The following is a 23,198-nucleotide window of genomic DNA, read 5'->3' as shown; positions in this document are numbered from 1 at the left end:
TGCTCATCATCACTCGCCATCAGAGAATTGCAAATCAAAACCACAATGAGATGCCATCTCACACCAGTTAGAATAGGAATCTTTAAAAAGTCAGGAAACAACAGGTGCTGGAGAGGATGTGGAGAAATAGAAACACTTTTACACTGTTGGTGGAACTGTAAACTAGTTCAACCACTGTGGAAAACAGTGTGGCGATTCCTCAAGGATCTAGAACTAGAAATACCATTTGACCCAGCCATCCCATTACTTGGTATATACCCAAAGGATTATAAGTCGTGTTGCTATAAAGACACAGGCACACGTATGTTTATTGCGGCACTATTCACAATAGCAAAGACTTGGAATCAACCCAAATGTCCATCAGTGACAGACTGGATTAAGAAAATGTGGCACATATACACCATGGAATACTATGCAGCTATGAAAAAGGATGAGTTTGTGGCCTTTGTAGGGACATGGATGCAGCTGGAAACCATCATTCTCAGCAAACTATTGCAAGAGCAGAAAACCAAATACTGCATGTTCTCACTCATAGGTGGAAACTGAACAATGAGATCACTTGGACACAGGAAGGGGAACATCACACACCAGGTCCTATTGTGGGGTGGGGGTAGGGAAAGGGACGGCATTAGCAGATATACCTAATGTAAATGACCTAATGTAAATGACCTAATTAGGAGATATACCTAATGTTAATGGGCACAGCACACCAACATGGCACACGTATACATATGTAATAAACCTGCACATTGTGCACATGTACCCTAGAACTTAAAGTATAATTAAAAAAAAAAAAAAGAAAGACACACAGAAGTTAAGTGACACAGTATAAATCATGGAGATAATGAATGACCATACTAGAGCAAAACTCCCGTTCTTCTATTGTGCAAACTGGTACTCTTTCTTTGAGTCCACTTAAAGGTGATACGTAAATACTTTGCATACATCTTTCAGCAAATTTACACTCTTTAATTCATATCCAGCAGAAAACATTATTTTTTCCTAGGATTTTCTTTGGAATTGACATGGCATTTTTCCAGTTTTATTCTTGCCTTGCCTAAGAATGCCTCTGAGATAAGTGACCATAGGCTTACTTACTTAAAAGGTGTTTAAAACAGCAGAGCCTTTCAAATAATTTTAATGATTTTAAAAGGTGGTATGGAAAGCATTTTTATTTTAACATTTTAGAAGGCATTTCCAGAATACAGTTGGTTTAAGGAAACTCTGGAATATGTTAAATGATGAAATGTGTTGTGATAATAAAGCAAATACATCAGCTTAAAAAAAAAAAAAGAATTCAGCAAATTTTCCAGATACAAGATTAATGTATGCAAATCAGCAGCTCTTCTATACACCAACAGCTACCAAGCAGAGAATCAAATCAAGAACTCAACCTCTTTTACAATAACTGAAAAAAAATGAAATACTTAGGAATATATCTAATGAAGGAGGTAAAAGACCTCTATAAGGAAAACTACAAAACAATGGGAAAGAAATCATAGATGGCACAAACAAATGGAAACACATCCCATGCTCATGGATGAGCAGAATCAATATTGTGAAAATGACCATAGTACCAAAAGCAATCTACAAATTCAACACAATCCCCATCAGGATACCTCCAATCATTCTTCACAGAATTAGAAAAAACAATTCTAAAGCTCATATGGAACCAAAAAAGAGCCTGCATAGCCAAAGCAAGACTAAGCAAAAAGAACAAATCTGGTGCATCACACTACCTGATTTCAAACTTTACTATAAGGCCATAGTCACCAAAACAGCATGGTACTGGTACAAAAATAGGCACATAGAACAATGGAACAGAATAGAGAACCCAAAAATAAACCCAAATACTTACAGCCAACTGATCTTTGACAAAGCAAACAAAAACATAAACTGGGGAAAGGACATTCTTTTCAGCAAATGGTGCTGGGATAATTGGCTAGCCACATGTAAGAGAATAAAACTGGATCCTCATCTCTCACCTTATATAAAAATCAACTCAAGATGGATTAAGGACTTAAAGTGAAGACTTGAAACTGTAAAAATTCTAGAAGATAACACTGGAAAATTCCTTCTAGACATTGGCTTAGGCAAGGATTTCATGATGAAGAACCCGAAAGCAAATGCAATAAAAACAAAGATAAATAGCTGGGACCTAATTAAATTAAAGAGCTTTTGTACAGCAAAAGGAACAGTCAGCAGAGTAAACATACAACCCACAGAGTGGGAGAAAATCTTCTCAATCTATACATCTGGCAAAGAACTAATATCCAGAATCTACAACCAACTCAAACAAATCAGCAAGATAAAAGTTAACAATCCCATCAAAAAATGGGCTAAGGACATGCATAGACAATTCTCAAAACAAAATATACAAATGACCAACAAACATATGAAAAAATGCTCAACATCACTAATGATTAGTGAAATGCAAATCAAAATCACAATGCGATACCACCTTACTCCTGAAAGAATGGCCATAATAAAGTAAAAAAAAAAAAACAAACAGTCGATGTTGGCGTGGATATAGTGAACATGGAAGACTTCTACACTGCTGATGGGCATGTAAACTACTACAACCACTGTGGAAAATGGTGTGGAGATTCCTTAAAGAACTAAAAGTAGAATAACCATTTGATCTAGCAATCCCACTACTGGGTATCTACCCAGAGGAAAAGTAGTCATTATATGAAAAAGATACCTGCATACACATGTATATAGTAGCACAATTCACAATAGCAAAAATGTAGAACCAAACCAAATGCCCATCAATCAACGTGTGGGTAAACTGTGGTATATATACACAAAGGAATACTACGCAGCCATAAAAATGAATGAATTAACAGCATTTGCAGTGACCTGGGTAAGATTGGAGACTATTATTCTAAATGAAGTAACTCAAGAGTGGAAAACCAAATATTGTATGTTCTCATTGATATGTGGGAGCTAAGCTGTGAGGATGCAAAGGCATAAGAATGATACAATGGACTTTGGTGACTTGGGGGGAACAGTGGGAGGGGAGCGACGGATACAAGAATGTAAATATGGTGCAGTGTATACTGCTCGGGTGATGGTTGCACCAAAATCTCACAAATCACCACAAAAGAACTTACTCATGTAACCAAATATGACCTGTACCCCAATAACTTATGGAAAAATAAAAAAATTAATAAAATAAAATTAACATAAATTCAAAAAAATAAACCTAACTAATTATTTATAGAGGTGAAAAAAGGAACCCATTTAAATAATTGACAATGCTGGATTGGTTAAATAAACAATAATCTATACAATAGAACCTTATGTTATCATTAAAAATACTGGTTTTTTGTTTGTTTGAGAAAGTGTCTCACTTGTTGCCCAGGCTGGAGTACAGTGGCATGATCTCAGCTCACTGCAACCTCCACATCCCAGGTTCAAGTGGTACTCCTGAGTAGTTGGGATCACAGGCATGCACCACCATGTCCAGCCAATTTTTGTATTTTTTGTAGAGACAGGGTTTTACCATGTTGTCCAGGCTGGTCTCCAACTCCTGACCTCAAGTGATCCACCTGCCTCAGGCTCCCAAAGTGCTGGCATTATAGGTGTGAGCCACCACACCTGGCCAAAATATCTATATATACTGTTTTAAAAGAAGCAGGTTACCAAATGGCCTTTTTGGTACTATTTTTCTAAATCATGTGTTGTATGTGTGCATGTACATAGACCCCCATGTCTCTCTCATTCTCTAGTCCCTTCCCTGCTTCTTTTTTCTTCTTAGCTGAAATCATTCAATTATATAACATATAATAGGATACATTTGCCCAGTCATTTGTTCAATTTCTGTCTCCTCCGAGAAGACAAAAAGCCTATTGTGCATAAAACATGTTTCTAGGCCCTGAGTATCAAACACCAAACCAAAATCTAAAATACATCCCTGTCTGCCTGAGGCTTAATTTTCAGTGGGAGAAGAGTGTAAACAGACAACCGAATGAGCAAATCTGCCATATCATATATAACCTCCTTCCAGATTTTATCATCTTACATGTGCTTTAATGAAAAGAGCAACACAGCAAAACAGAAAAGTCCAAGGATGAAGCACAGTGAGAGGAATGGGGAGCCCCTTTTTTAAGTAGGTGCTGAGGGAGGATTTCGCAGCTGCTGTTTGAATAGAAACTTGAACGAAGTGAAGGAGCAAGTCAAGCAGGTATCTGGGGGAACAGATTTCCAGGCAGAGGGAACTGTAAGTCCAAGAGTGTTTACAGAAATGGGAAAGACTGTGAGAAGATGGAGCACTAGGGGGCTGGAATCAAGATTTCAGTGTGGCCATTTTAAAGTTGAGATGCCTTCGTCAAAATGAAAGTGTCAACTGGTGTCTAACAGGCTGGTTAATCAGAAGGGATTCTCAATGAATCAAAACTGATACCACTTATAAACAAACAGTAAGGCCATATTGGAGCCTACCAGGAATGCCTATTAGATGTCCAAGTGGAGATATGTAATTCTGGAGTTCCGGGGAGAAATTTATATCAGGGCTGGAGATAAAATGTGGGGATTATCCACATACAGGTGGTAATTTAAGGCATGGGACTGATGAGATCACTAAGCAAGTTGGTATAGAGAACAAGAAGTGAAAAGGTTGAGCACTGGGCCAATCTTAGGGTTGGGGAGAGGAAGAACCTGCAAAAGTGAGAAGTGGTGGTGGAGACAGGAGTAAAACCAAGAGAGGATGGTGTGCTGGGAACCAAAAGAAGAATGTGTTTCAAAGAAAGTGGGATAGATGTCAAGTGCTCCTGCAGGATTAAGAAGAGCACTGAGGACTGACCACTGGATTTGGACATGGGGAGGTCACTGGCCTGGACAAAAGCAGTTTTAGTGGAGGGGCAGGAATGCAAGCCTGCGTGGAGTGTGTTCAAGGCACAACAGGAGCCAGGGAGTCTAGACAACTTTGAAGACTGTGTGCTAAAAAGGAGAGCAGAGAAACAGGGCTGCCGTGAGAGAAGGAGAGAAGGATGTGGGGGCCACAAAGAGTTGTTCATTGTTTGTTTCTTGGTTCTGGATGGGAGAGATTACAGTATATTTGCTTACGGATAGAAATTGTTTGGCATGGGGGAACCACTGATTAGTAGCTAATTGCAGAATGAATCTCTGAGTAGGTAAAAGAAAATAAAATCAAGTGCAGAATAAACAGTAGGAACACGGTCAGTTCATCCCTTGTACCAGGAGGGAAGGCAGGGTATATAGACACAGATGTGGGGTTGGTAGACCGGTGGGGGAGAATGTGAAAGTTGTTTTTTTACTGATTCAGTTTGTTCAGTGAAATACAAAGCTAGACCATTATAGCTGGAAGGAGCTATGTCAAGGTGTTAAAAGTGGCTCTCTCTGATAAGTGGAATTATGGGCATTTTTTTTTGCTTTTATATTTTAAATTTCTCTCTAATATCATACATCTTTTCTTAATGATAGGCAGCATCTTTAAGAGACCTCCTTTTCTGCTACTCATAAGGGTGAACCTAATCTGCCACTTACCGGTTGTATGTCTTTGAACTACTTACATTTTTTTTAACTTTTCAAAATTTAAAATTTTTATTTTTAAATGGGCAAACAGTTGTACATATTCATGGAGTACACAGTGATGCTTCAATACATATAATGTAGAGTGATCAGATCAGGGTACATAACATATTTGTAATCTCAAAGTTGCTTATTTTGGGGGGTGGTCTTGCTTTCTTATTTGTAAATGGGGATGATAATGTCTGTGCTATTTAGTCCACTGGTCTGGAAGAATCTTAAATGAGAAAACGTATATAAAAATAACTTGAAAGGAACCAGTATGGCATGGATAGAAAATGTTCCTATTGTGGTTATTTCTGGTTTCTGTAGGGAAGTAGGAGGCAGGGGAGGGATCTAAGAATAGTCTGGAATCATCAACTCATTCCTTACAAGCTACTCCATAGCAAACTACTGAAGAGCAAAAACTACTTTTCTGATTCAGATAGTGCCGCATCCTTTAATCAAACTTCTGACTAATGTTAAAAGCTTTGTGTTCGGCCTTGGAAAACAAAACACAAAACATGTTTCCTTTGCTTTTACATTGAGTTAACTTTATTATTTGACACTCTAAGTTAAAATGTTTCCTACTGAGCCAGGTTTTTCTTTCTGGCTTTAGATACATTAATTTTGAACATTTACCCACATTTTTGCATTTGCATTCAAAACCAGCCAGAGAATATATAGCCGTGATTATTCTTTTGTTATTTTTTCAAATTACTGTGATTGCATTGTTAGATATGCTTCAGCACATGGGCCCTGCTGGCCTGTCATCATTAGACAAATTCATAGAAATCTACCAAATAAAAAATCACAAGATAAAGATAAAACCACTTATTTAAGGCACTTTGTATGAATTAAGTAATGATAGTGGAGTCACATAACTCTTCCTAAAGTATAATTCTGAACTGCTTTTGTATTTCTTGGCATTTGAATATTTCATTGTCAGACTTAAGATTATAAAATAAAGACAATACTGAGCTTTTGCTGTTCTGCAATGTGTATACTATTGAAGATAAATGCTTGTTAACTTTTGCTTTCAATTTATTTACAGCCCCCCCGCCCTTTTATGGTAAGACAGTATAACCCCAGCATTAAAGAACATTTTGAAAAATGAGAAAAACACGACCACTGCATCATCTGAATATAATTATTTTCCCTTTTGTGTGTTCCTGGTCTACTTTTGTCTTTTTATGTACATAGCTTTACATGGTTTCAATTGCAGTATGCGTACAATTTTGAATATAAATTTAGGGTTTCATTTAAAAGAGAATTTTTTCAGGCTACAGCATAATTTTACGTTTCTACCTTTTTTCAAAACTTGACTGTGTCAAACAAAGCCTGAGATCAGGAGACCTTGTTAAGACATCTGAAACAACTTCGATGATCTCACTGCTCTGTGCTCCTTCAGGACTGCAGAAATAATTGATCACCTTGGGTACCTAACAAACCCTTCACAGGCCTGCAGTGATTTCATTCTGAAGGGGCCCCAGACTTGGAATAATCTTCCATAGAATCATCAGGGATCAAAGGACTCTTCTTTCAGAACGAGAAATGCCTCTTAGAGGGTGGGTCAGGGACAGGATCTGATGGGTGTCTCTCGTGTCTTCTCAGATGGTCCTTAATTAAAATTTTGAGTACTTTTTGGTTTTCATCTTGGTGAAAATCCTATGATCTACACTGTTTCAGGATAATTACAACAATGAAACTTATTTCATAATTGTTGCTTATTTCCTGTACCATTATGTTTCCAGTTTGTGGTAGGTTGATCACAAACGTGGCCCCAATTTTCCCTGCTTCTTGTATCCATACCCTTTGCAGCATGAGTTTGCAACTATTCCCCATGTGGAATCTGGGCTGGCCTGTGTTATGCTTTGGCCAGTGGAATGCAGTAGAAGTCATGGAGGATCAGTTCTGAGTTTAGAATTTAAGAGATTGTGCCCACATCCTCTCTCCTTGGTGGAACACTATCTAGCTGCCATGTCCACTAGAGTGTGTTAGCCTGTGGGAGAATCATGTGGATTAGGAAAAAGTCAACCCAACTGAGGCCCAGACCCCAAACCTGCTGACCACACATGCCCTGGGGGAGCCCAGTCAAATTTAGGTAAGCCCAGTACCGGTAAGCAGAACTGTCTAGCTGAGAAATCATACCTAATTGCTATTTAAGCAAGTAGGTGTTTTTTGTTGTTGTGGTTGTTGCTGTTGTTTAAGACAGAGTCTCACTCTGTCACCCATGCTGGAGTGCAATAGTACAATCTCAGCTCACTGAAACCTCTGCCTCCCAGACTCAAACCATCCTCCTGCCTCAGCCTCCCAAGTAGCTGGGACTACAGGTGTGTACTACTACAGGGTACTACATGCCCCGCTAAATTTTATATTTTTTGTAGAGGCAAGGTTTTGCCATGTTGCCCAGGCTGGTCTTGAACTTCTGGGCTCAAGTGATCTGCCTACCTCGGCCTCTCAAAATGTGGCTATTACAGGTGTGAACCACTGCGCTCAGCCTACATTGTTTTTAAAAACTATTTATTCATTTTCCATTTTTTGTTAATGAAACACATTTAATGCATATGCCCTTTGACCCAGCAATGCCACATCTAGATTTTACAAATATGTATACATTACATATGTGACATGACAAAGTACAATGACTTTGGTGCACTGTTTATGATAGCAAAATACTAGAAACAGTCAAAAGTGGTTAAATAGGTTATGTGCATTTATTTATTTGTTTCTATTTATTTGTACAAATTTATGGGGTACAATTCTAATTTTGGTTATATGGATATATTGCGTAGTGGTAAAGTCAGGGCTTTTAGGGTATCTATCAAACAATGTACATTATACCCATTAATTTCTCATCACCCATCCCCTCCCACCTTCCCACCCTTCTGAGTCTCCATTGTCTATCATTCCACATTCTAAGTTCATGTGTACACATTATGTAGCTCCACTTACAAAAGAGAACATACAGTATTTGTCTTTCTGTGTCTGAGTTGTTTCTCTTAAGATCATGGCCTCCAGTTTCATCCATGTTGCTGCAAACAAAATAAAACAAACAATCTCATTTTTTTTATGGCTGAGTAGTATTCCATCCTGTAGACATACTACATTTTCTTTATCCAATCATCCACTGATGGACACTTAGGTTGATTCCATGACTTTGCTGTTGTAGATAGTGTTGCTATAAACGTGTGCGTTCAGGTGTCTTTTTTAAATATAATAATTTTTTTGGGGTAGATTTTAAGTAGTGGAATTGCTGGATTTTATGGCATTTCTATTTTTAGTTCTTTGAGAAACTTCCATACTGTTTTCCTTAGAGGCTGTACTGATTTACATTCTCACCAACAGTGTAAAGTGTTCTCTTTTCTCTGCATCCTTGTCAACAGTTGTTGTTTTTTGTTAAGTGACTAAGTAGTTGGGTGATTTACTGTACAGCAGTATTTTGGAAATACATATTAATAAAAGGTTCTAACACATTTTGGACAATTATTTTTTTCCTCTTGGGTTCCTACTGTTGCAAAATTGAGGTGAGGGGGCCATAGAGAGAGAACATGCCTTACTCCCATTACCACTACTTATATTCCATGAGAGGCCTAAGATTTTTTGAGGCTGTAGTTTGAATGAGGAGGACTTCTAACTGCCCCTGCCCTTGAATTCTTGAGCTCAGACAGTCGACCTTAGAGCTCTCATGCTGCTTTCTTAAATAAGATTAGTGTGAGGTAGGAATACCTTTATTTTATTTTTTTCCCCCTTTTAATCCAATCTATCAAACCTGTAATGTATTCTCAACAGATTTTCAGGTGAGCAGGATACCAGGAAAGATAAATGAAAAGTTGAGTGGTATTGTTAAAGGAGAAACGGTCTCTACAGCTGTAAGGTAACATCTAATTAACCTCAGATTCAGGCCAGGACTCAGATAATAGAAGTACTCAATTCAAAAGGAACTCACAAACCACCTGAAATGTAAGCAATTCCTCTTTACATAGGAAATATGCTGTTGCTTTTGTTGTTATTTATTTTCATTCTAATTTTAAATTATTTATGATATTTAAAATTCATACCTTTATCTCAGATGTAGCATTTCTTAGTACAGCATGTATGTAACTACATAATTCATCATATAAAATTATGTTGTTGTATGGGCGTAGGTATCTCATAGACCAAGAGAGTCCCCAGAAATAGCAACAATTCTTCAACGACCAGGCCCAGTATCAGCTAGTCTTGGTCCTGTATGTGACACTGAGTTCCCGATTTCTTAATTAATGTGCTCTGATGAGGAAGTTGATTGAGTTATTTCAGGAAAAGAAAGAGGTGAACTAAATCTGTCCTTCTTTCATATTTAAACATTCATTTTATACATTTCATTGTAAATAAACATGTATACATATACACACACAACTAGTTTTAGAAATTATCAAAATACAGAAAGATGGAAGAGATCTATTCCCTCATAATCCTATCACCCCGAAACAATCACTATGAACAGCTTGGAATATTTATTTCCAGTGTTTAAAATTTTTTCCTATACCTAATTGGAACTGCAAATACATAAACAGAAGACACTCATATAAAACCTAAGTGAGAGACTGGGCATGGTGGCTCTCACCTGTAATCCCAGAACTTTGGGAGGCTGAGGAGGGCAGATCACCTGAGGTCAGAAGTTTGAGACCAGCGTGGGAAACATGGTGAAACCCCGTCTCTACTAAAACAATACAAAAATTAGCTAGCGTGGTGGTGTGCGCCTGTAATCCCAGCTACTTGGGAGGCTGAGGCAGGAGAATCGCTTGAACTCAGGAGGTGGGAGTTGCAGTGAGCCATGATCACAGCATTGCACTCCAGCCTGAGCGACAAGAGTGAAACTTCATCTCCAAAAACAAAACGAAACAAAACAAAACAACAACAAAAACCTAAGTGAGGATAAGAGCAAAGTCAGAAATTCTTCTGTATTTGGAAGACAAGTGCATAGCTCTCCACCCATTTCCCCCTGTAAAGGCTAAGCACAATGATGGTCACAGGGAGAGTGGTGGTGATAGTGAAGTGAAGTCGTGGACAAACAGGCTTAGCTCAGGACCTGGTAGAGTGCAACATTCACCATTAATCACAACAAAAAGAGCAAATATCAATCTAGTGCTTACTACATGCCGGACACTGTTCTAATGACTTCCTGTATTTTAACTCATTTAATCCTCCCAGAAATCCCACTAGAAGGGGGTATTAGAATTCCCATTTTACATTTGAGGAAATGAGGCACAGAACCATTAAGTAACTTGCTCAAGATTGGAGCTTGGATTAAAATCCACAGTCTGTTTATGGTGTCGTTGCTCTTAAACACCATGTGCTTATTTTATTATTTTCTTTATTATAATTGTCCATCTCACTCCCTTGTGGACTCCAACAGGCACGCTGACCATTTAGAAGGGCCCATTTGGCACAGCTGTGGAGACTTCATCTCACCACTGCAATCATTTATCGACTTAAAAGCATATTCCTTTGAAACTGAAATCTGAGTGTCATCCATCACAATTCATTTGTATTATTGCCCATCCATACATTTTCGTCTTTCCACTTTTCTTTCAGAACACAATAAATTATATTCAAATGGCAGTCAAGGAGGAAACTTTCCTTCCTCATCAACAAAGCTGATCGATGGGCACTGAAGCCCCAGGGAAGCAGCATCTGTTGCAACTCAAGGATCCCGGCTTGAGCTGAGAATGAAATTAACAGGCGCAGAGTGGTTGGCAGCCCAACATTTGTGCAAGTCTGGCACATGCACACATCATTAGCAACTATGCTGGAGAAGAATGATCAAGGAGGTGAGGAGGGGAATGGATCTGATTAAAGGGATGTTCAAGAAAGGAAATTCCGAGCACTTGGGTAAAAGCTTCATAGATAAAAATGAATGAACTCAAGAGCAAAGCAAACAGCCAGGTACATTTGGGATATGCCGACAGACAATCTGGATAATTCTGCCTCTGAAATTTTCAAAACAAAGTCATTTCATGCAGTGAATTCCCCAGAGTGGCTGCCTCCTTCACTTAGGTCCTTTGGCTGTGTCTCCTTCACTAAAATGAAGCCCCCATGAAGGCAAAGATTTTGCTGTCTTGTTCATGGCTCCAATCTTGGCTCCTGGTTGATAATATTAAATTTTCATGGAATAAGTTAATGTATACTTGTGTTGACTCAAGCTAGGCAGATAAGGTCAGAGATATTCAACAGCATTCAGAAGCAATGTGCATGCTGGAAGAATGGCATGGTTCAACTAAAACTGATTGTTTATGAAAGTGTATGGAATCAGCGGTGAAATACTGGCAGAATATCTCTTTGTGTGCCCACCACTACTGTAAGCAATGGAAGAGATACAACAGAAACACGATCATGATCAGCAGCAAACATTTGTCGAGGGCTTGCTGTTGGCCGGTATGTTCTAAGCTCATTACTCTCATTAGCATGTGTAATTCTCTCAGCACCACCTATGGGGTAGGTAGGTACAAGTGTAATCACCCCCACTTGACATACAAGGCAGCTGGTGCCAGGTCGATTTAGCAACTTGCCCAGAGTCCTACAGCTAGTACATGGTAGAGCTGGGATTCCATCTGCTCTGCTGTTTCCTGCCAGTCTCTGTCGTCCTGACCCTCCAGGAATTTACCCTTAATTTAAGGACACAAAAGGGATACATATGAAGAAGAACAATTAAGTCTTAAACTCTGTGGCCCTGGAAACAAAAAAGAGAGGAATAAGTGTAGGCTGGTTTTCAGAGACCTTCTGGAAGGAGGCAGTACTTGCACTGTCTTGAATTTCATCATTAGTTGTATATCCATCTACCCAACCTCCCATCTAGTCATCCTCTCATCCTCCCATATACTCGCCTAACAAACATTTATTAAGCTCCAACTATGGGCCAAGCCCTGAGCACTGAAGTGTGGGTTTTGTGCTGAAATAGTCATATTTCGGTTGCCTGCTCATATAGGGGGTTTTCCTTAGGAAGGACAGATTGGTGCTGTTGATCAAAACTGAAAATGCTCACACCCTGGGTACAGCAATCCCAACGGAATTATCCATGGTGAAATGATCTGTGTTTAAGGTTATTCTCTGCAGTACTGTTTTTGACAACAAAGGATTAGAAATAGCCCACATGTTCATCAAAAGGGAACTGCTTAAATAAAACATGATAGCATACCTAAAGAGATTACTAAGCTGCTGTGACAGGAGTGAAGAAGCTGAGAGGGAGATATCTTAAGACATTTAAGTGAAAAAAGCGAAGAGGGTATGTATAGGATGCCACCATTTGGATAAAGGGCAGGGGGGAATAGAAACATCTTTGGTTGTTTATCTATAAAATATTTCTGGAAAGATACACCAGACACTGATAAGATTTATGGCTTTTGGTGGAGGGAGCAGGTAGTTAAAAGGCAAGAGGAACAGGAGGGGTTTTCACTGAGTGTCCCTTGGTATGTTTTAAATTTTGAACCTTTTTGGTAATGTATTGTCTATATTCCCCTAAAAAACACACAAACACAGTAAAACCAAAACTCATGTGCCCGGACCCCAGTGTTAGTGGTATATCAATGGTGGAGTTCTAGTTTGGTTCCTCAACTCTCCCCAGGCAATTAGAAGGGAATGCTGGGTGCCAGGATGGGTTCCACAGCTGCCTGACTTTCACCTAAGTGACATATTGTTTCTGTCCTTGGCTGAGCCAGGTTCCCTCACAGGGTTCCTCTCCTTTAGCCAGGGAGCTTCTTCCTCCATCTTGTGTTTGCAATTTGGAAGAGGGTGGCCAGCATGGGCCTGACTGAGAGAGTGACATTTGTGCAAAGACTGAAGTAGGTAAGAGCGTGAGCCCTGAGGGCATCTGAGGGAAGGGAATTCCAGAAAGAGGGAATAGCAAGTTCAAGCACTGGAGGCAGACGTGAGTCGGGCCAGGTGGCAAGTGTGCCTAGAATAGAGTAAACAAAAGGGAGAGAAGCAAGAGGCAAAGACAGAGGGAATGCACACTTTGTGTGGGAGTAAGGGAGGTGTGAACTGTGCTGAAATAGTCATACATTTCCTTGGAAATTCCACATCCAGACACTGCAGTTTGTTTGCTCTGCTGTTTGTTGACACTGATGTCCCAGTTCTACTAATTGGCTTACCTGTTGGTTCCTGAGCCCCACTCCCCACCCTGCCCTCAGGTCTGGTGTTGGTGTCCCAACCTCATTCCCTGTCTTGGTAACCAGCTCTGTAGCCTCGTCTCTCCCAGCTGCCACCTGGGAATGGGGACCTGTCGTGGAATCCTGGTCTGGGCTAGAGAGTGCTCCCAGTTCAAACCCTGCGGGGACTACAGGACCATGAAGAGGAGAGACTGGAACAGGGAATCCAGGAGCTCTTCCTTCAGCCCTGGTGCTAAGGCGGTCTTCCTGATGTCTCCCAAACCACACACCTTTACCTCAGGTAACTTTGAACTTGTTGACTTTGCACAAATTACTTCCACATTTCGCTCAGGTGAAACATCCTTGGTGTCCTCAGAGAGGCACTCCCTAACCTTCCGATGTAAAGTAGCTACCTTCTAGCCCAGTCTCTGTCCCCATACCCGCGTAATTTCTTCGCTGTGTATATGGTTTTGTTTATTGTCTCTCTCTCCCCACTGAACGCCGGCTTGAGGAGAGTCAGGGCTTTATCTAGGATCCCAACACCTGCGGGCAGTTTGGCCTCCTGTTACTTGTCTCAGTGAGAGGGTCTGGTTCTAGATTTGGTTTCTCCAAGTCAGTCCTCTGTCTCACTGAAGTGCTAGACTGACCACAGTGGGAATGGAGAGTCCTAGGAAGTTGGATGAGATGTGTGACCACACAGAATGGCATATGGATGGGGTGCTAAGAACACAAAGCTCTAGCCCTGGTCCCCATCCTGAAGCAGAGGTGACAGAGACAAGAAGGTAGCATTCACCAACACTTTGCAGAAAAAAATATAGGTCCTTTCACCTGCTCAAAATTGTACTTCTCTGGTATTATTAGAGCTTTAAAATGAGTGTAAAGTGCTTATTATTTGAAGGGTCATAATTGTCATGAGATGGCAACCCACTTTTATTCTTATTGATTCTTTATTCTTGAGAAGAAGTTTGACACCAGTAGATTTGGGTTCAAATTCTGGCTCTCAAACTTGCTGACTTTGGGCAAATCAAGCCTTTCTGAGTCCATGTTCTTATTTAAGATGTGGATGGGGCAGTGGGAATGAGGGGATAATATCTACCTTCACTATTGACAGGATATAACATGTGGAGTAGAGTCTTTAGTACATAGTAAATGCTCTATGGATGTTCAACATTTTTCTTCTTCCTCAGCCCTCCTCCACACCTGCCATTATGAAAGGTAGTTTTCATGTACTTAGTGGTCTACAAGATTAATACTTGCCTGGAAATTGTGAGGACTATGAAAATAAAGCCTATGATCTTTGAGTTCACTCTCATTTATTATGTTCTTTGATGTTCAATGTCCTGGTCACAGTTTTAACATCCATAAGAGTGCATCAATTAATATTTTTCTTGTATAGGAGTCACACTATAATTCAGCCCATTTCTTCACCAATGCACAGGTGTGTTAGTCAAAGTCTAGGCTCAGCTGCTGTAACAAAAATACTCCCAAACACAGTAGCTTAGTAATAGGAGCTTATGTCTTCTTACATAATAATCTGGGGAAAGCTGGCTGGGCAGAATTTGTGGCTCTGATCTAGAAGGATATCCAGAGGCCCAGGTTCCTTCTTTCTTGTTGCTCCACTATTCCCTAGGTTGACACTTCTGTCCACACTACCCAAAGGAGAGCAACACCAGTATATCCACATTGTAGTGTGAGGGGAGAGAGAGTAAGTCCAAAGCTTATCCTTTCCTTTTAAAGAAGTTGCATCAGCTGGGCATGGTGGCTCATGCATGTAATCCCAGCACTTTGGGAGGCCGAGGCAGGCGGATCATCTGAGGTTGGGAGTTCAAGACCAGCCTGACCAACATGGAGAAACCCTGTCTCTACTAAAAACACAAAAAAGTAACCTGGTGTGATGGTGCATGCCTGTAATCCCAGCTATTAGGAAGGCTGAGGCAGGAGAATCGCTTGAACCCGGGAGGCAGAGGTTGCGGTGAGCCGAGATTATGCCATTGCACTCCAGCCTGGGCAACAAGAGCAAAACTCCGTCTCAAAAAAAAAAAAAGAAGTTGCATTAACTGCTTCTACTTCTAATCTTTTGGTACAAACTTAGTCATGTGACTGCGCCTGGCTCCAGGGGCATTTGCAAAATTTTATCTTTAACTGAGTGGCCATAGGCTCTGTGAAAACTTAGTAACTGGAGGTCTATCACTAAAAGGAAGAAGAGGACCAAAGATATGGGCGGCGGGGGGGTGGGGACAGTAGACTTCTTAACACTCTTGGTCTGAATGGAATCAGATGAGGGTATGTCCGTCTGGCTTGGGGCAAGCCAATGGCCACTAGAGAAAAGCAACTGCTGACAGATGCCCAGAGCTTCCTCTGAGCCTGCAGGTGGTGGGTTTTGAGTAAATAGTGAGTACATACTTTTTTCCCCTACCATTAAAAAAGATGGATGTCATCCAACAAAACCAAGGATAAACAGTATCATGCCCATATTGTATTTTTAATTGTTTCATACATTTGTATCCATCTAATAATTCCATAATTGGATCCAGGTTGCTTTAGAACTCAGTTGAAGTTTGTCTGAAACTCAGAAACAAGATGTTGCAGCTCAGGAGGTCCTTGTGACCCTCGGCCATCTTTAGGGTCAGCGCAGAAACTGAAAGCTGATGCGGATCATGTGCTCCTTTGATGGTGTCTGTGGTTGCATGGAAAGTTGTACAGTCACAGGCGAAGCATCTGCACCAGGGTGCCAGGCCTTAGGCTTCCTAATTCCAGCTCTCACATTGATAAACTCTAACTTCAATTACCTCAGCATTCATGCTTCCAATTCCATTTCCATTATTAAGGCCAGAAGGAGCAGGGTGCCACAGTATTTGGGGGAAAGAATAACTTTTAACAATCGTGAAGTTCTCTGCAAATGTCAACTACAGCTGCATGGTGCTAGGATCTTCAGGATCCTCGGACTGAGTTGAAACACACACAGTAGAGAGCACACTTCGCTCCTGCTTGTATTCTTATTTCAGTTTAGGAAACAACGGTATAGCCATTCTCTCCTTTGAGCCTCCATTTGAGGTGGATAATTATTGTATTATTATTATTATTTTCATTTTACAGATGAAAAAACTGAGATGCAAGGAGATTGTGGGTATGATTTGAGGACATATCAGTGATAGGTGGTTCTCTGCTGTCTCTGATTCCATGATATTGAGATCAATTTTTTTTTTTGAGACAGAGTTTCACTCTTGTTGCCCAGTCTGGAGTGCAATGGCGTGATCTCGGCTCACCACAACCTCCGCCTCCTGGGTTCAAGCGATTCTCCTGCCTCAGCCTCCCGAGTAGCCAGGATTACAGGCATGTGCCACCGTGCCCGGCTAATTTTGTATTTTTAGTAGAGACTAGGTTTCTCCATGGTCAGGCTGGTCTTGCACTCCCAACTCCAGGTGATCTGCCCGTCTTGGTCTCCTAAAGTGCTTGGATTACAGGCGTGAGCCACCGCACCTGGCAAGATCGATTTAAAAAATTATATCAGGACATATCTGTGAAATGAATGGGTAGTACTGGAAAAAAAAAAAAAAACAGTCATGTGAGAACACTGTAGACTCTGTCCTAGTAAAGAGAACTCCTGTGGTCACCTCAGTTAACTTTCCACCCACTCCTGCTTTGGGTATCAAGGTAGGAAATGGTATCAGTGCTATGCAACAGGTAGTCTTTTGGGAACATCTCATGTGTTTTGGCCGCACTCCGGTTGATAAAACTGGTTCACACAAATCAACAGGCCTGTGAGCTGAAGGAAGATGGGACTTAGTCATATTTCTCTTTGCAGGTACTTCTAAAATTCTGTGGGATGAATGCTCTTGTTTGGTCCTCAGGACAGCTCAGAAAAATAAGCATTCCATGACATTTCCATGGAATAGGCCCAGAGATGGAGGCTGGAGGAGGCCAGGTCATAGGCTGGGTGTCACAGAGCTAAGACACCGCATGGCTGGGACTGGACAGTGGCTCCCTGTTCTCCTATCTCAGTGCGTCTCTCGCCCCTCACCCTGCTCAGCGCTCCAGCTGCCTTGTCTCTGAACCCAAAGCCCTCACTTGTATGCCCTCTGAAGCCTCCTGTGATTATCCATTTTCTCTCAGAAGAAGCTGAAGTCTTTTCCTCAGGGAATAAATTCAGAACTTGACACAATTGGTCTGCTTCTTGCTTTCAATAAACGTGGAAATGCATCCATTAAAATACACAGTTCCTGCTCTTGAAAATACAACTGTGTTTTCCTCCCCTTCATCCTTGCTACAGAGATTTGATCACAGGTCTTTTTTATCACTTGGTTTTTCTAACAAATGAACAGAATCAGTAGAACTATCTTCAGAGTCCCTGAGGCCTCCTCTTGTCCTCTGTCCCAGAAACCCAAGTCTCATTTTCCACAGCCTAGTCTCTTTTTCCACAGTTAAACTGAGATAAATTCCAAAATTCTCTGCAGATCCTATTTTGATCTCCATTGACTCTAAGATTCACCACCGCACTCTTTGCCCCTCAAATTGGACCCTCTTTTTAAAAAATTAAATAGATTAATTAATTCGTCAATTTATTCAGAGACAGGGTCTTGGCCTGTCACCCAGGCTGGAGTGAAATGGCATAATCATAGCTCATTGTAGTCTAGACCTTCTGGCCTCAAGCAGTCTTCCTGACTCAGCCTCCCAAAGTGCAGGGATTATAGGTGTGAGCCCCTGTACCTAGCCTAATTCACTCTTTTGATAAATGGCACCATTTATAAGTAAAAATCCCAGGCACTAACTCCCTACCCCTCATGGCAGGTGAATTGTAGAATGACCCCAATGATTCCTGGTGCTACCTTCTGATGTAATCCCTCTCTTTGAGTGTGGGCAGGATGTGGGGGATGTAGAATTGGCTTTTTTTTTTTTTTTTTTTTCTGAGGCAGGGTCTCACTTTGTCATCCAGGTTGAAGTGCAGTGGCGTGATCTCAGCTCACTGCAGCCTTGACCTCCCAGGTTCAAGCGATCCTCTCACCTCAGCCCCGCTAGTAGCTAGGACTACAGATGCACACAACCACACCTGGCTTTTTTTTTTTTTTTTTTTATGTAGAGATAGAGTTTTGCCACATTGCCCAGACTGGTCTCGAACTCCTGAGATCAAGTGATCCACCTGCCTCGGCCTCCCAAAGTGCTGGGATTGCAGGCCTGAGCCACCACACCTGGCCTGGAATTTGCTTTTAACCAATAGAATATGGCAAAGGTGATGGGACATCACTGCTGTGGTTAGGGTACATACAATTGCAAGTCCTATTTTGTTAAAAGACTTAGTCTTTCATTGATTTTGATAGTTTGTGAGTCTGGGTTGGGAAATGGGTCCCTTGCTGTCTTCTCCAATCCTTAATCTCCTCCAAGCAGACCCCTGCTGCCGTGCAAATCCGCTCATGCACATACATGCATCAGACATGCTTGAGGCCTGGGCTCAAACTGGCTTCACCTGTTTTGTGTGTTTAACTGCTGGAGCTCTGCAGGCAGGACTGGGTTTTGTCTTTCTCTGTATGCCAGCAGTGTTGTTTGTGCATGGTGGGAGTGTGATGAACACCCTGTGGATGGACGACCTGCCCAGCATTCCCCGAGGAAGTGGACTGAAGGATGCCCACAGCAGCTGGGTCTTACCAGCAAGAGTGTCATCTGTAACCATAACTACCCTTTGATAAGAAAACGAGAGCAGGACCATCTGTAGGCCATCTGGGAGACCCAGCTCTGGTGACTGGGTCCTGGCACGTGTATTTGCTTTGGCTGCCCCCTTTTTCTCTAGAAAGCAGGGACTTTGCATCCCCAGAGTCCAGCACAAGCAGGACCTCAATCAGTGTAAGGTTGAATGGGGTTTCCATTGCTATCCAGTGTCTTAGCTTGGATTCTCCTCAAAGCAGATCCTAGGACAAGACTTGGGTGCAGGTTGCTTGTTCAGGATGTGATCCCAAGAAGCAGAAGTAGAGGAAGTGATATTGGGAAGAGAGAAAAGTCCACGAAGTGCATGTTATTGCGTGAGTTACTGCTGTGGGCCAGTGGGCTCAGTCCTGTCAAGGTGTTCCTGGGGAAGGTTGTGCAGCCTCCACAGTCATCCACCAGAACACAGGGAGACTGGGCAAATTCACCGGCTCCATTCCCATTGGTTAAAGGTTGCAAAAATAAAATAAATAAATAAATAAATAAAAACAAAAAAACAAGGTTGCCTCCCTGGAGACTTAATTTGCCACACTTCTGGGTCGTTCCTGACATCAGAGCAGGCTCCGGGATGTGAGGAGCCCTCAGGCAGAGAAGCAGAGAGTGCGACAGGCCAGAGATGGGAAGCTGTCAGCAGGCTGAAGCTAGCTGTCCACCTCTGCCGCAGGTGAATGCGGGTAGATGCAGGTGGACACAGGCAACTCGAAATGTGGTGGGGGTGGGCAGCAAGGGGCTCTGCTACCCCAGCCTCTGGGATTGGGAGGGGAAGGAAGCACAAAATCATTGTTTTTCATTGAAAAATATCTGCTCCTGGAGTCAGTCTCTTTGAGGCAGGCTTGACAATTTATTTTTGGAAGACGCAAGAAAGGTCATTACCTTTAGTTATTAGTTTTAGTAATTATTAATGACACCTCCATTCTCCAAAGAGTTCTGCTTTGGACAAAAAATTGTCACAATACCATTAGACAATAACTGACCACACCCACCCACTCGCATTCCCACTCCCATCACCAAGAGCTTGTTGCACGTGTGTTTTGTGTCCACCTCTGTCCTGAACCAAGAATCTTCGAAGCTGGTCAGGCGCAGTGGCTCATACCTGTAATACCAGCACTTTGGGAGGCCAAGGCAAGTGGATAACTTTAGGTCAGGAGTTCAAGACCAGCCTAGCCAACATGGTGAAACTCTATCTCTACTAAAAATTCAGAAATTATTTGGGCGTGGTGGTATGTGCCTATAATCGCAGCTACTCGGGAGGCTGAAGCAAGAGAATTGCTTGAACCCAGAGGCAGAGGATACAGTGAGCCAAGATTGCACCACTGCACTCCAGCCTGGTCGACAGAGCTAGACTCTGTCTCAAAAAAACTAACAAACAAAAAAAAAAAAAAAAGAAGAAGAAGAAGAATCTTCGGAGTCAATAGGTGACTCTGTGAAGGCTGCAGAAGCTCCCCCAGGGAGCCCTTGGGGGGTGGAGCCCAGTGGCTCACAGCAGCAGCTCACTCATTAATATGCCCTTCATGGACTTTTCTCTTCCCAAATCACTTCCTCTACTCCCTCACTTCTGCTTACTGGGATCACTTCCTGAGCTCGGAATCTTCTAAGTCAATGATATCCAAGACTGCAGGGTCAGGAGCTGGCTTCATCCCTATTTATGTAGGAGAGCGGGACACTCAGAGGGCCAGGGAGGGGCACCCCTTTCCCATTAATTCACTGCAGCCTGCCTCCCTCCCTACCCTAGCGGAGTGCTTGGCTTGTCCACTTGTTTAGCTTTCAGTCCATCCTCATGTCCCAGGTTCCATTCCAAATTCCTCTGGGACTCCCAGGTGTCTCAGACCACTGGTCAGCTGGCGCCTTGACCCTCTCATCTTCTTTCAGCCTGTTTTCCCTAGGGCTGGACCCAGCTTTCTGATCCTTCCTTGACTTACAATGCTAAATATGAAGCACTCACATTTTTGCCAGAAGCCCTCTCCGTGCCCCGCACCCTTGGCTCAGACCTGAGTCCTACACTACATCAGAACTGAGTTCATTGCACCCCTTGGCCTTGAATCTGGGCTGCTGGAAAGGTTTGCTTTCTGCTGCTGCCTCAGTTGCTTTCCTCTCATTTCCATTTCACGCAAGTCCTGGTATTCCCGGTGTGCTCTTCGACAAAGACAGAGTCCGGTGGTAACAAGATTTGGCACAGAGGGTGCTGAAATAAATGAGAAAAACTGAAGGAACAGAAATGATGAGTTCCATGAGATTCATTCTTTCATAAAAGTATGACTGAAATATCGAGCAACACAGTTCCAGAATGACAGGAGGTACTTAATGTTTATGGACTTGCATAGACCAGGAGCAGGCCCAGAAGTCCCAGGGCTTCTGACAACCAGATGGGTGAGAGTAGGGAGGCACCATCCTAATTCATCTCCCACGCAACCGAGAGTGCGGATTCCCCTTGTGACTCAAGAAGGATGGCGTTTGGCCAGGAAAAGTGCATTGCATGTAGTATATCAGCTATATGGCCCTGGAAATAGCAATAGCGTTGGGATGTTTTTTACTCAGGCCTTGAGTTTCCATGAAGCAGGTAATTCTGTCCTCTTTCTGCCCTCTATTCATTCATCCCCCTGCCTGCTCCTCACCTGGCTGCTCACAGGAAGGACACATTCAGCTTTGCTCTAAGTTTTATGGGGCCAGGCATCTGGAAGCAATTCTGTGATAACTCCCTGTTGCTGGGGCTTTGGTGAGGAGTCCAATACTGGGCTGCAGCATTAGAAAGCCTAAGCCTTAAGCCATGTTCTCCTTATTGGCTACATTGTAATAAAGGATATTTTGATCTCATTTTCCAGATACTCATGTCTATCTCTCAATTAGTTCTCAACTCCAGTGGGAACAGGGAGGTTAATTGTTGGACTTCCTCAAAACTCACCATGTCATTCCAACTTCATAGTGTTGGTAAAAGGATTCAATGAGTCTTTAGAACAGGGCTTAGCACTTAGTGAAAGTTCAAAAGAGTTGGCTATTTTTTTATTATTAGTAATAATAACAGTAACTCAGCCCCTCGTTATACCTACACGTTGAGAAAAAAATGAACAATATAAAGTATGTACTTCAAGCATTGGCAAATAACATTTGGGACAAGGGAAGGAGAAAGCATACAGCAAAATGAGAATTGGGAAAAAAAGTGGGCCCTACAGATCAGTCACTCCAAGACCTAAGGAGAGGCACAGACTGCCTCCCTGAAGGAAGGCTCAGGACCTTGCTTCCAGCTGGAGCCCTGGGCTGCTGTGGGCAGTTGGTCAGCTCCTTCCAGTAGCAAATCCTGAAAAGGATCATTCTACCATTGTGTGGCAGGAGTGCCACACCCATTGTCACCTCAAAGGCCAGGAGTGGGGAAGAAGGTAGTGTCTTTTTCTCTTTTTCCATTTCTTGCTCATGCAGGGAAAATGGAGAAAAGGAGAAAGCAGCCCAGAGCCTCCAAACCATGTTAAGTCCAGGTCTTGCTGAGGCCGAGAGAAGGGCCATGAATGCAGATTTCTTCATTTGTTTGTTCAACGTCCTGTTGATGGGAAAGTTCATCTGTTCTCATTATTTATAATTAAAATATTGATGGAGTGGCTACTATGCATCTACCTCAGCTCACTATTTAATTTGGGTGTTAACTTGCCCAGGGAATATCTCTAAGAAAGATGCCAATAACTCATTAGCAGCTTATAAAGGACCCTTTTACTTTTCTTCCAAGCTATTTTAAAATGCAACAGTTGGGAGATTTATCAAGCATTTGTTATTATAAGTAATTACTGGGTGTTTCTTATAACTTGCCTGAGGGTGGCAGCATTTACAGGGGTCTCCCTAATTTTCCAGTGACTCCCCAAA

General features: G+C 42.0%; 1 long non-coding RNA gene across 1 annotated transcript in view; it reads left to right on the top strand.

Annotated features, from left to right (window-relative positions):
* Positions 1-11,691, top strand: part of LOC112625423 — a 29,548-nt gene extending 17,857 nt beyond the window's left edge. The window contains exon 2 of the long non-coding RNA XR_003119588.1: positions 11,110-11,691. This is a non-coding gene — a long non-coding RNA (uncharacterized LOC112625423). The remainder of the gene's footprint in view (positions 1-11,109) is intronic.
* The last annotated feature ends 11,507 nt before the right edge of the window (positions 11,692-23,198 follow it).

The sequence above is a fragment of the Theropithecus gelada genome, chromosome 5 (genome assembly GCF_003255815.1).
Source record: "Theropithecus gelada isolate Dixy chromosome 5, Tgel_1.0, whole genome shotgun sequence".
Lineage (NCBI taxonomy): Eukaryota > Metazoa > Chordata > Mammalia > Primates > Cercopithecidae > Theropithecus > Theropithecus gelada.
This window is presented reverse-complemented; position numbering and strand designations above follow the sequence as displayed.